At 33.5% G+C, this 15225-nt stretch overlaps 1 long non-coding RNA gene across 1 annotated transcript in view; it reads left to right on the top strand.

The window, feature by feature from the left end:
• The window catches only part of LOC105718004 (uncharacterized), a 92476-nt gene extending 78296 nt beyond the window's left edge, over positions 1 to 14180 (top strand). Inside the window, exons 2-3 of the long non-coding RNA XR_001107637.2 lie at positions 8308 to 8402; positions 13365 to 14180. This is a non-coding gene — a long non-coding RNA (uncharacterized LOC105718004). The remainder of the gene's footprint in view (positions 1 to 8307; positions 8403 to 13364) is intronic.
• Positions 14181 to 15225: the final 1045 nt, after the last annotated feature.

Below are 15225 nucleotides of genomic sequence, written 5' to 3'. Positions count from 1 at the left end.
CGTTATTTAATTATTCAAGTAAAATTTTTCTATAACTTATATTGATGCCCAATTAAAATTTTTCTGTTTTTCTCCGTGTTTGATACTTACAGTAGTCACAGAGAATAAAAACAATTACTCATAGGGAAAAGTCTATTAGACATATAACAAATTTGTCAACACCTATACTGAAGATAGAGCACAGAATAATGCATGTTCAGGGAAAAAAAAGTCAAAATAAAACTGTAAAACCCAGAAGAAGGAATGTTTCAAAAAAGATGTGACCACTTGTGTCAAATACTAGGTTTTGGTTAGAATTGATCATTGCATTTAGTAATGTAGAGTCACAGATGATCTTGACAAACAATTTTGATAAAGTGATGAGAAAAATATTTCTAATAGAATTAGAAAAGGGAAATTGGAAGTAAATATCACAAATGAAACTTTTTTCATAGTGTTTTACTTTAAGAAATTAAGAAATATGAGTTTTTAGCTAGAATATAAAGTGAACAGGATTTGCATGCATGTATGTCTTCTCTGTGAGAGGAATAAGAGCATTTATCTAGATTAATATTATTAATCTAGTAAAGAGAAAAATTGTTTTAGCAGAATAGTCGGAAAAAAATATCCTGGAGATATGTTCTTGATGTGTTTATTGTAAAGCTGTTGGTATTAGACTGTGGAAATATTCTTCTGCAGAATAAGAATGGGGAAGAGATGTTGGGGTTTAATGAGAAAAAAGAAAGTATGAGAAAAATTATCTGTTAGAGTGAAAGAATAATTGCCCAAGAAAATACAATAGGGTCATAGGGCAGCATTAAAGAGTCAATTAAAGCTAGTGATCATAAATTTAGGCAGCATTGTTGAAGGTTTTATTCCAGTCATATGATTCTAGGTAGAGTGGGCTACAGATATCTGGCTGTGTGGCGTATATAAAGAGATGGCTTAATGAGAAGCACATTTTTACCAATTAAGTGCAAAAATGGGTAAAATAGGTTGAAGACACTTTAAAGGGAGCAAGTGTAATGACTAAGCTAAGAAAAAGACAAGAACAGCCATTAGTATGAAAGGGAGGGAAAATATGGTAAGTTCAATTGATTCAAGATAATTGTGAGGCTACTGCTTTGTCTTCAGATGGGTTGATCTCTATGAGTGGGTTGCCTATGTTTGTAATGATAAAGTCAAGGATGTGACCACAACAGAGAATGGTTGACATAAGATGGAAGACATGACCATTGGAGGAGACATGGGATGAAGATACCAGAGTACTGGAAGGAATCAGCAAAATAGAGCCAAGTGCAATGGTTCATGCCTATGATCCTAGCTACTCAGGAGGTTGGGGTGGAAGGATCCCTGGAGCCCACGAGTTCAAGGCTGCAGTAAGCTATGATCACATCACTGTATTCCATCATGAGTAACAACAACACTCTATCTCTTAATTATAAAAAGATTCAGAAAAATAGAAATTGTTGAAATAATTTTTATGATGACAGTTTTTTTGAAAAGACTGATAGTGATCTAAGAGTTAAAGATTTTCAGGGAGTAAAGTAGAATGGTAGGTAGGTGATTAGGTGTTGTAGTCTGGTAACATGAGATATAAATGTTAGTGCTTCTATAGGGTTGAAAGAGAGAGTAGACAGTAATAACTAATTATTAGCAAAGAGGACACCAACCTTACCTGCAGACCTCACCTCTGACATAGGGTGTAAGGGGTTTGAGAACAACATTCGCCACTTGAGATTAACACAAAAAATGATTATTCATGAAAGTGTGCACACAGACACACACATATATATATATACATACAAAATGTTTTTGGATACAAAAATTCTCAAATTCCAAAAAAGTCAAGTTAAACACACTATTAGCTGTGCTCTCTGACTATAATGCAAACAATTTAAAAAAAAACTTGCATAATCAAAATTAGACTCAATTTTCTCATGTACTTAGAAACTAGAAATCACATTTTAAGTTTGAGGGTTAAAACAAATTATTATTACAACTATGTAATATTTGGAGCTCATCTAAATAAAATCATCATATATAAAGGCAAATGTTATGGAACAAAAATTACACTTAGAAGAAAAATGTGGACCCATAAATGTATGTATTAAAATAAAAAACAATAATGTGTTCTATCACTTTCTAAAAACACAACTGCCCTATTAGGCACTTTATAATTCTTAAGGAAATGTCACATTATAAATATTCAGCTCATTTTATTAAAGAGCCAGGGGCTCAGAGAGACTTAGTAATTCAGTCACAAAGCTACCTAGAAGCAAAGACTGGATTTGATTTTATATCTTTTTTATAATCTGCCAATCATACTGCCATGAATGAATGCATTGCCTTGGCATGCTGAACTAACTTACTGATACAGTAATGCACTACTTAACAAACAGATACATTCTGAGAAATGGGAAATTTTATCATGGTGTGACCATCATAGAATGTGCCCATGCAAACCTAGACGGTATAGCCTACCACACGTGGACTATATGGCATAACCTGTTTCCAGGCTACAAACCTGTACAGCACATTACTGTAATCAATGCTGTAGGTAGTTGTAGCACAATGTTAAGTATTTGTGTATCTCAACATAGAAAAGCTACAGATAAAGTAATATATTATAATCCTATGGTACTACAGTCACATGTGGTTCATCATTGACAGAAACATGCAGCACATGATAGTACTTTTTTTTGAGACAGAGTCTTGCTTTGTCACCCAGGCTGGAATGCAGTGGCATGATCTCAACTCACTGCAACCTCTGCCTTGCAAATTCAAGTGATTCTCATACCCCAGCCTCCCCAGTAGCTCGGATTACAGGCACACACGAACATACCCAGCTTATTTTTGTATTTTTAGTAGAGACAGGGTTTCACCATGTTGGCCAGGCTGGTCTCAAACTCCAGACCGCAAGTGGTCCTCCTCCCTCAGCCTCCTAAAGTGCTGGAATTATAAGCATGAGCCACCTGCCCAGCCACATGACTATCCTTTCCACAGAACTATAGTCTCTTTTCCTTTGAGAATGACTTGTTCTCCATCCTGATATCCAACCAGAGGAAAGATCACTGTCCCAGCATTTAGACATGGATTCTAATGACTTACAAATGTATATATATTTAGATATGATGTCATCTTCCCATTTCCTCCCTGACAAAGCTCTGTTGTGTGTTGGGAAATGAATGACTCCAATCGAATTGGATAACTTTGGCTTGCTTAAAGTGCAAGGACTACACAATGCCTGCAAGTTCCTCAAAGAAAGTTCATAGAATTCTTTGTTTCTGACCATTTGGAGATGTCATTTTCCTAAAGTTTACATTTCTATGTCTCCTGTTGACTAGAATAATACAAAATCTTGAATAATTTGCTACTTTCTTATCAAAAGTGTTTTGTTGCTGCTTCCCTAGTGGCCTTGTTCCCCGCAAAGCACTCTGAATTTCATGATGCATTTTGCTTTTAGAGAAACAATATTTTCATGGTTTAAAATCATTACTTGGTAAGGAAGAACTTAATGTTTGTTCCATAATGCGTTTGGCTCAGAAATTTATATTGCTTTTTCCATAGTTTTCTTTCTTTATAAAACTCCAATTATAATTAGGAAAGGATACAACCACCTTATTTCTTTCTCTTGCTATTGTTGAACCTAATAATAATAAGTAAAAGCAAAACTAAAACAACAATGACACAATAATTTAAATAATAAAGAAAAAGAGCAAGTTTAAAATTTGCTTTTCAAAAATTTAGAGGCTTTAAAATGGGACTTTTCTCTTCCATACCTTATCTGATATTAGCATTTAAATAATGTCCAGTAAAACAATGTATTTGCATTATTACATTTATATTTAGGAAGAAAATAAACATGAATTTCTTTGTGCAAAACTATGCATATTTTAGGACTACAGATATTGAAGATTTCAAATTAAACCTAAGTTAATGAAGATTGAGAATTACCTTATATAATTACTAAATATAAAAATTAGAAACCTAAATCATGGTATTTCCAATATTTTCAACTTCCCAAATATTTGGAATATTTCAGTCCAAGTAAATTTCCCTGTTGTATCTATGTTGAGAAATGTTTTACTTCACTCCTTTTTGCTTTATGTTCAAGTATTTTTTCTTCCATTGATAATTTATAAAAGCTTCCACAAGAGATAAGAAACCCTATGTGATCATAAAAAGAAACAATAGATGTTAGATGACTTTTTAGTTTTATATATTTTTATAGTTGTTTTGAAATGCATTATTATATTTCTTAATGACTTTCAGCAGAAATCTCAGACCTGAAAATAACTTTGCTTACTTATGTATTCTGATTAGTTAAAAAAGATACAGCTGCTTGAAAGCTAGATACCCTCATCTAAGTAAAACATGTGTTTTTTGTAGAGAATACTCATTGAGAAAAGCAAATGATGGATTAGAAGGTGGCTAATGAACAAAGAATTAAGCAAAGGGAACTGCATGTTTTTAAGACCTCTTCCATCTAGATAATCTCACTAAATTTAACAGATAACTCTGGAAAACATTTTTACAAGTGTGTCAAAATTATACTATCTTAGGCCAGGTCCAGTAGCTCACACCTGTAATCCCAGCACTTTGGAAGGCTGAGGCAGACGGATCACCTGGGGTCCGGAGTTCAAGAACAGCTTGGCCAACAAAGTGAAAACCTGTCTACTAAAAATGCAGAAATTAGCTGGAGTGTGGTGGCACACACCTCTAATCCCAACTACTTAGGAGGCTGACGCACCAGAATCACTTGAACCCGGAAGGTGGAGACTCCAGTGAGCCGAGATCATGCCACTGCACACCATCCTGCACAAACAGAGTGAGATTGTCTAAAAAAAGAAAAAAAGTTAGACTATCTTTTTCTTCTAAGTAGGCTAAATAGGTAAAATATGGTAACTTGCTGTTGTCTTTCCATTTTCAGATTGCTTATTGGATTGTATCCTTTATATTATGACAACACCACTATCAAAGTCCCATTGTAATTGGGAATGTTTTCCTGGCTTGTGTGGGGAATATTCCTGTCATTTCTTCTTTCTTAATGGTATCTGTTTATTTATTTATTTATTTAAAATGTATTTTTATTTGTATTAATTTATTTACTTTTACTGTACTTTAAGTTCTGAGGTTTGTTATAAATCACATCAATGAAGATGGCTTCAAGGTGTCACCAATTACACAATACATCAAATGAGTTATTGCTGCCTTGTTTTTTATTTAAATTAAAACAATCACAAATTTTTGTACATTTGTCTATTTTTCTTTTTCCAGGCTGCTTTTTATTTTGTTCATATCTTTTCCCAGCTATGAGTAGACATGCCTGTCACTGCCTCTCCATCCCCCTTTCTTTGTTACTTCTAACCTACTGCTGAGTTAGAAATCCAAATGTCAAGGTTGCTGTGTCTGTGTACAAAATAAAAATAAATTACTCTGCATGATGGCTTAATGGACTCTCTTCTACATACATTGCCTTGAATTTAGCATAAAGCAGTACTGTATTTTCTCAGAGTGTCATGTTAAAATTGGTTTCATTAGATGTTAAAAGCTGCTTAATATAAAAGATTTAGAAGTCAAATACCACTTATAAATTATGGAATGAAAAAAAGAGCTAAAGGTGTTCCTTTATGAAACAATTAATCAGGACCTGGAACATACAGAGTTCATAGTGAATGTGGAAGAGGTGAAGATTTCATTGGCATTTCCACATATACCAGGTCATGCAATTTTGTATTGTTCTTCTTCAGAACATCTTTCAGGACAGTATTCTAAGGATGCTAGTTTAAAAAACTTTGGCTTATGAACATTAAGATATCCATTTTAGTTATTAAGAAGCATTTTGTGCTTATTACCTAGGCTGTTATTTTAAAAACTCTATTTTTAAACAAGTAATTCATTCATATGTAACGAAGTTTGAAGGTTTTGAAAAACTAGTAGGTTAACAATGTGTCTTTCTCCTTATAAACCCCAGGTCCCCAGTTTCCCTCCCTAAAGTCAACCTTAAATGTAGATTCTTTGATTATTCTAGAGATACATAGAATATGTCTTTTAGACAGCATACTTGTCTACTTGTTACTTTTTCACTTCACAAGATAACAAATACCATTCTGAGTTCACAGAGTGACTGTTTACATTCTTTTTTTTTTTTTTTTTTTTTTGAGACACAGTCTTGCTCTATTGCCCAGGCTGGAGTGCAATGGTGTGATCTCAGCTCAAAGCAACCTCTCCTTCCCGGGTTCAAGTGATTCTCCTGCCTCAGCCTCCTGAGTAGCTGAGATTACAGGTGCCTGCTGCAATGCCTGGGTAATTTTTGTATTTTTAGTAGAGACGGGATTTCACCACATTGGCCAGGCTGGTCTTGAAATCCTGACCTCAAGTGATCTGCCCGCCTTGGCCTCCCAAAGTGCTGCGATTACAGGCATGAGCCACTGTGCCTGGCCTGTTTACATCCTTAAATTAGCAAGTGACCCAAAATAAATATGTTCCTTATTTTGTACAATGAGTTCCCATTAATAGCTTGTCTCACATCTTTTTCTATTACAAAATATGCTGCCAATGATATACATATCTGTAAATATAAATGTTTGCACATACATGTGAACTGTTTAAATATGTCTGAAGTCTTACTATTGATTGTGTTCCAGAAATGTGAGTGGGTGAGAATGAGATAAATCATAAATACAAGCAATATCAATTTCTGATTTGGAGTGTGTGTGCTTTATATATACATACACGTATCTAATGTATATGTATACAAGGAGAGGGAGAAAGACTTACTTTAAATTAAGTATTGTACATTTTGACATTTATAAAATATTTTATAACAGTAAAACATAAACCATTAAATAAATAGGAGCAGGGATTGGTGTGGAACTTGCCTGAGACCAGTTTGGCAGGCTTGCACTGCACAATAATTGGGCAACATATTAGCACTGGCTTCTAATTCTTATCTTAGGTTGTACGGATTATGGTAAATTTTCTGAAAGTTTAATCATATGTAATACAAGAAATTATTTGACCATTCCCAGTAATTATTAAAAAGAATAAATGAAGTTACATTGGTAAAAACATTTCTAGAACTTTATATTCAAATATGTTGTCTCAGAAGACCTGTGTCAGAAAAATTTTAAATTATTTATAAAAAATTTTCAATCAGGATAAAAAAGAGATATGTTTCCTTAGATAAGTTTTTCCTTATCCTGTTTTTTTGAAAACACTGCATTGTCATAGACTTTTTTTTTTAATATGTGAGGTAAGAAATCCAAGTAGTTAATTTTATTATAGGTATTTGTTCTGGGTATATTTGAAAGACATTCAATATTGAGGTGGGATTGAGGGAGTTTCTGACGGCAGTGCATTATTTTGTTCAGTCTCTTGTTCTTACGTGAGCACCATGTCCCATCCATCACCTAAAGTTCTCTCCAGGCCTTACTGTTGTGTTGTGAAGTAGGCATTTGCTATTACAGCTCTAGGATCACTGCTTATAGCCTTCTTTGGTGTATCACACAGCATTCCACAAGAAAAAGACACACTGCATAACTCATGCACATCATGATTATTTATACAGAGGAGAGATGTAAGGCTATGCTTATTATCATAGGGAAAATATCTCTATTGCCAAGTTGGTCTTTTTCTTTTGGAAAAGGTATATTTAACACTTCACACTGAATATATAACTGTCATGGGGTCTTGGGCACCATCTGGTCTGAGTTAGGTACAGGACAATAAAAAAGGCAGTTAATCTATAACAAAGATCAGTGATTGGGAGGGGCAGGGCCTGGCCTCTAATCTCTCCTAGTCATTTACAGAATAAAAACAATGAGGAAGGGAATTAAGCTACTATCTAAGAAGCAGAATTGCAAACATGCTAGGTGACTCAGTCTACAAGGCTTAGCTTCCCCCTTGACACAATGAATTTAGAGGGTCCTGAAATATAAAATTTCAGAAAATAAATTTTACAACTGAAATATCGTAGTGTCCTCATCCCTCCGTAACCAACCATAAGAGATTGATTCCAAGACCGTCCACAGATACCAAAATCTGAGAATGCTCAATTCCTTGATATAAAATGTCATGGTATTTGCATATAACCCAAGCACATCCTCCAATATACTTATATCATCTCTAGACTACTTATAATGGCTAATACAATGTAAATGCTATGTAAATAGTTATTATACTGTATTGATTAGGGAATAAGCAAAAGGTTTGTACATATTCAGTACACATGCAATTTCTATATATGGAGATATGTAGAAATTTTAATATAGATATATTTTTCTTCTTCTTTTTTTTTCTCTCTGCTGTTGGTTGAATCCAAAGATGTGGAACCCATGGTGACAGAGGGCTGACTATACTCTGAAGAAAAGAAAGAAGGATGTGGGGAAGACCCAGTTTAGATGAGATGGCCAGGAAAAGTAAGTTTTGCTATAATTATTTAAGTTGGTTTCGTCTCCATTGGTAAGAGTCTCTAATGAGTTAGTTGTACTTCTCTCCCTGGTGCAGAAAGACAGACAATTTTACTAATGGGAATTTCTTTCATAGATAAAACTTTCCCCTACAAAAGGGCAATTTTTTAGAGCTTCAATGTTGCAGTTTCTCCAAATGAGCAGATCAAAATAATTCTGATACCAAAAGGGTATATTTCAGAGTGGCATATTCTATTATTCTATAGTCATATTTCAGGGTTATGGGTCCTAAGACCTATCAGTTTCTTTGAGTTTTAGTTTTCTCATTTTAAATGGGTGTGAGCATTATGCATATGTCAACAACAATTGTGAAAATTAAGTTAACTAGTATAGAAAGTGCCCAAAATGTTATATAGCATTTAGTTATGAGAAATAAAAATACAATTATAAGTCCCTCAACTGACTGAATGAGTCCCCTCTTGGCCGTGGGGATTCCAGAGAAACCTTGGAAGCTGAGTTGCTGGTCATGATAGGATAAGAAGTCTGACACACCCTATTATACCCCTCCCTCACTAAGAGTCCTTAGGCTTTCTTCCATAATGGCTAAATGGAAACTAGCCTTTCAAAAGGTTCCACCACTGATTTCAGCCAAACACCTGATGCTCTCTCTCCCTTTTGTGCTTTCTCACAAAAGCCAATTTCTTCCTGATTAGAGATCACCAACCACAGAATGGTTCTGGCCAGTCTACAGAGGCTGCACAGGGAGGATTTTTCTATTCTCTGCTTCATATTTTTAGGTCAGAGAGCTGAAAAACTTTACCTTGAATCATATTAAGGCTTCCATTTCTGAACACAGGATCCATGGAGAGACGTAAAGCTTAATTGTGCAAGCACATGTTTCTCCTTTTATAAATAGTAATGACTCGTCCTATAGCTTATTGAATATATATATTTGGCTAACCCACTGAACATAAATTCTTGTCTTATTCTTCCTACTCTTAAAGTGCTTGCTTTTGGCATCTGGCAGGAGGCTACCCTTCCCAGCCTGTCAGAATGGCTGCCCATAGGCTTTAACCCTTTATGAGAAATAAAGCTCTCCTTTCCAAATTTATGAATCTCATCATTCTAGAGTTGACAGTTGGTACACACAGACACACATAAAATTGGTTGTTATGAAAATTAAATTGACAATAAACTGTATTAGCATCAAATAGAAATGAAAAGTGAGGTCTTAACATAGCTAGCAGAGACACAGCAACTACTTGCATGTTGAAACAAAGATGATAAATACATTTTGAGGGAATATGAAGATATCTAGACAGATATTTTAGCACAAAGTGATGAAAATTATGTTGAATAATGTAAGCAAGTCAAAGTGCAATAAAGCACAATTAGAAAAAAGAAAATATTAATTTCAAAAATGACAAGCCAAGTGGTAAATCCCCAAAACATATATATAGCTTCATCTAGCAAATACTATGAAATACAATATAGTAATCAGATATATACCTACATATATCTACATTATATATGTATAAATGAACTTCTTTATTCAAATAAAGATATTGATGGATTTTATGACACCCTACAATAAAAGAAAAGCAGAACATGCCACCTCAGATATGCATTTTTTGTATCAGGATTTTTTGGATCTGATCATTTTGAGAAACCGCAGACACAGGATAAGTTCTGAAAAGCTACCCTCTTGTAAGAGAAGGGTATCTGAATGAAAGAAATCTTCATTTATAAGGGTGTCTCCCTCTCTGCACCAGGAAGAGAAGGATGACTGAATCACCAGAAACTCATCAATAAAGAAGAAACTTAGAGTTAAATCTACATGATAAATCTTGCCATTTTTGACCACCTGATCTTAACTGTGCTTTCCCCAGATTCTTTTTTCTTTGTTTTAGAAAACCTTTGTACTAGAGCTCAGAGACAAAGCTACTATGGTTGACTCATGAGCAACAGGGGTTTAAACTGCATGGGCCCATGACTGGTGGATTTTCTTTTGCCTCTTTCAACCCTGAGAGAGCAAGACCAATTTTTTCTCTTTCTCCTCCTCAGCTTAATGTGAAGACAATGATGATGAAGATATTTATTATGATCCACTTCCATTTAATAAATAATAAATACATTTTCTGTTTCTTATGATTTTCTTAATAACACTTTCTTTTCTCTAGCTTATTTTATCGTAAGGATACAGCATATAATACCTATAACATGCAAAGTATGTGTTAATTAACTGCTTATGTTATGCTTAAGGCTTCAGGTCAATAGCAGGCTATTATATTGGAGGAGTTGAAAGTTGTGAGCAAATTTTCAGCTGATTAGAAATTCAGTGCTGCTAATCCCTGTGTTGTTCAAGGGTCAACTATACTTTGAAATCTACTTTAGAGATTTACTCATGTCTCTGGGTTAACTCCCATGTGTATAGGAGTTATGTTATTAAACATTGTTTATTTCTTGTTAATTATCTTTTTACAGGGTGTCCTAAGAACTCAAGAGGGGTAGAAAGAAAAATTATTTCTTCTCCCCTACAATATGCTTTAATATTTTCACATAAAGTATAACGAATCATTATCTTATAACATTGGATAAAATAACTATTTTTAGTATAAACTAAAATATGGGTCTCCCACTTACTCCTGAGCTTCATACTTTTTAAACTTAAAGAAGTCATTATTTATATATTAAAAGAGATATTTAACATAGCTATTTTCTGAGTCTGACAGTTTCTCACTTTGAAATGTAAAAACAAAATTTGGCATTCTATGATTTGACATCTTATTATTTATGATCCTCTTCCAGACCATTATGTATTTGCTTGCTCTGCCCTTCAGGGAGATAAAAATATCAATCTTTTCTCTGGGGTAGTCTGGATTTCATCTGCATGTGTCTGTGTCTTGAATGGTTCATTACACAGACCTGAATTGACTAACTAAATGTGTCAGTATAAAAAGATTCTATTGTACTCTTGATATTTTGGAAGCTTTCCTTTACTTTCTTCCTTCTTCTTTTTTGGCAAAGAATAAAATGTTGTAGGGAAACCACACAAAAACAATTTTACTTTGTTTTTAATATTAAAAAGCAAATCTGAAAACTCAAATTCTAGAATGCACTTGCTTTGAATTTGCCTTTGGTTAGCTTTAGAAACTGCTTTAGATTACCTTTTGAAATAAGAAAAATATGCAAAACAAAAAATGCCACTAAATAGGAAATCTTCCTTTTGCTGTCAACTAGTTCATATTCATATCTAAAGAATCAAAGCGAATCACATTTACATTCTTCTCAACTATTTAAAATGAATTTGTAATATATTATTGAAACTTGAAATATATCATTAATTTCATGTTATTTGGAAGTCAATTGCTTTTTCATTCCTATTCTGTCCTTTGAAAATAAAATTTTTATCTCTTTTGACATTATAAAACCTCTAGAGATTTGTTTAACAAAGCATCAAGGAAAGTATTTATCAAAAGACTAATAGGTAAGTATGCTTTCAAACCTTCAATAATAAATATTATTGCATAATATTAATCACATTTGATATTGAAAATAAATCTTGCACTTATATATGTATATGCTACTATACAAGTATAATTAGTACTTTGTAAATAATTAATGGTATCATTCATATACCAGATATATACCAAATGCAGTAAATCTCCATAATTGTTTCATAATTTAAAAGTAATTTCTGCACATATTAGTATTATGATTGCATATTCACAGTCTCCTAAAGTTTGAATTAAAGTGATATTTAAAAACACTTTAAATCAAAATATATTTTCTAAATGGAAATGTAAAAAATGTTTCAAATGTAAATGGTTTGAAAAAACTTTAACTCCATTTTTCATTAGTAAATTCATTAGACTTATTATGCATATATATTAAAGGCTTCCCATAATGATAATGTTTTTAGAGTTCAGAGAAAACCTCCAGCCCCTTCAATCAGAACTGTCTCTTGAATGTACAGGTCCCTCCACAAATATTTTGTGAAACAAGGATTTCTATATACAAACAATTGGAATAAAAGTTGTATATAAAATTCCTGGCCCCATGTAAGATTCAATGACTTATCACTGAATATTTAGGAAAATGGGTAGAGAAGAGACATCTAATTGTTCATTTTCCAATAAGTACATGGATAGATTTTTTTATAGGGTCTGGATACCACCTCTTCCTGTTCATGTTCGGCAGACAACTTTTCCTTCTTTGTTTCAAATGCATTATTCTTAGCTAAGTTTATATCTTTTGCTATGAATGAAAGGCAATAACATTGTTATAACTGACAATGCCATGGTTCTTTGGAACCTGTTTGTGCTAAACAATGTAAAAAATGTAAAACATTTTAACATTTTTTTTAATACTATTTATTAAATACTTGGTGCATCATTAAATGCAGTTTTTTTAATACTATTTATTAAATGCTTGGTGCATCATTACTCAAGACAGCACATTCCACATGAAGCTCTTGAATACAGGGTTCCGTTGATTCTTTCAAAGGCTAATACTGTACTTCAAGTATGACGAACAAAAATGCAAGTCTTAACCAGAGTAGGAAGAAAAATGTAAATAAAAATTAATTTCCTGGGTATGGAAGAAGGAAGGAAAGAAGGAAGGAAGGAAGAAGAACTGTTTTAGTTGTTAAGGCATAAATTCCAACAAATAATCCTTGAGAACAAATATTAATATTGCTACTTAGCCACTAGTCAGTTTTAGAAATTGTTACTTGTTCAAATTTCCCACGTATTTATTTTAGAAAATTGGGTGATAGTGCAGTAGGACCTCAGCTCCTGGTACTATTTCTTTAGTCCAAATTCATTAGCACCTAATTCAAACAAGACCAATAAGTACATTCATTAGCACATTCAAAACTAGGTCGCAAATATTTTAATATTTTTTTCTCTCATATCTAGGTTGTAATTTGTACTGCTTAGAATGTATTAATGGTTATGTTTTTTCCCACAGTAAGAAAAAACCATTTTGGACTTGGAGAAGTGGAAGCCAGCCTAAAGAGATACTCAGAGAAAGAGTGAAACAGAAGGACCTGGCACCATGTGATAATATAAATCCAGTGATTTCTACGATTCAGAATCATTCTGGACATTCTTTATTTGGTCACTCACACTTTCCTTGAATTTCATGAGCCTATAGCACCTTTTTCTTAAGTAAAGGTAGACTTTTGTCACTTAAAAATATCAAATACCAGTGTTAAACACAAACTTAAAGAAACATAAAATATATAGACTTGCTCTAATAACAGTGCTAAAATCAATTACAAATAAATCAAATAAAGAAGTGCTTTCAAATTTGGAATATATAAAAGATCTTTTTCCAATTAAGCAAAGGATTGATAGATACCTAAAATAAATTATTAAAAATCAATAAAAACAATCCTATCAGCACCTTTTCAATTTTATGGTACACTGTCAATGAAACAGAAAGGGATCTTAAACCCAAATGCATTTATCAGGAATTGCTTCAAATATTTAAGGAATAGATTATTACTATACTATGAAATCTATTCCAAAAGCAGTTTTGAAATCTAGCTGAGTAATCTCCTTTAGGCTCTAGAGCCTAGTAATAAATCCTCTATGGTGCTTTTCTTGGCCCTCTGGGACCACATGGTATGCCCTCTGGGTTATTCTTCCCCTGCTTATAAACAATAGAATGTGTTACTAGAGAATTAGTTCTATCGATCTTTTTTTCACCATTCAAACGTTACAGTCCAACAATCTTTTAAAATTTCCTTCTCACTGATGCTTTTAGTCTGAGGTGGTAGTGTTTCTGCTGGTAAAAATTCTGAAGAACTTATTGGGTCACCCATGTATGTCATAGGTATTCACTCTATTAGACATGTGGCTTGTCTATAGATTTTCCTAGATAGTTTCTTCTTCATTGTTATCTCCTGAGAGTCCCAGAAGCTTGCTAGTTTGGTTGAGAGAAGGGTGATTCACTCAATCATTTTAAAGATTCTACATGACTAAATACTTTGATCTTTTGATCTTTCTGATGTTTTAGCAAGAATTTGTAAAGCCACACACTCAGGTATTTATGCAATATTTTGAAAGCAATCTCATAATTTTACAAGTTGTTACCATCTGGTGGACTAAGAATACCCAAATCACCTACTCCTGGTTTTTATTTGTTTAACAGCGTTTCCCTCAATTTACCTCTTTCCTTCCACGTTTTCCTATGAGCAGTGAGAAGAAGCCAGATGGTACCTTCATCACTTTGCTTAGAAATTTCAGATAAACATCAGGGTTTATCCTGCCATTTACAAGTACAACTCTCTAAAAAACTGCAGGATAATACTCTGTTGAGCTTTGTGCCACAGTGATACAAGGGTCCCCTTACGACACATGTGTTTCTTCCTGCTGGGCTCTCAGCAGCAACACCTTCAAAGTTCATGTTTCTGTTAATCATTGGTAGAGATATGATTCCCAATTATTTAGGTATTCTTTAAAGTGATTTAAGAGTCTATGCCACACTCCTTCACTTCCTGCTGAGCCTTCACTGGCTGAGTCACTAACATCCATGTGTCTCTGGTCCATCCAAGATAATCGGGACTTTTTCTATCATGCTCCTCAAATTCTTTCAGTCTCTGCCCACTGTCCAATTCTAAAGCCATTTCTCCATTTTCAGAGTTACAACAGCACTCCACGTCTAATATCTGTATTATCTTTCTAATGCAGTGTAAAAATTAATATAAACATAATTGCTTAAAACAACATACATTTATCATCTCACAATTCCCTAACTCAGTTATCTTGATGAGCTCTTATCAGGAGGTAGAGGAAAAAATCCACTTTCAAGCTCATTCAGGTTA

The sequence above is a fragment of the Aotus nancymaae genome, unplaced genomic scaffold, assembly GCF_030222135.1.
Source record: "Aotus nancymaae isolate 86718 unplaced genomic scaffold, 86718_ANA_hifiasm-v0.15.2.pri h1tg000040l, whole genome shotgun sequence".
In the NCBI taxonomy this organism is placed as follows: domain Eukaryota; kingdom Metazoa; phylum Chordata; class Mammalia; order Primates; family Aotidae; genus Aotus; species Aotus nancymaae.
Note: the sequence above shows the minus strand (reverse complement) of the source record. Positions and strands in the feature narration are given on the sequence as shown.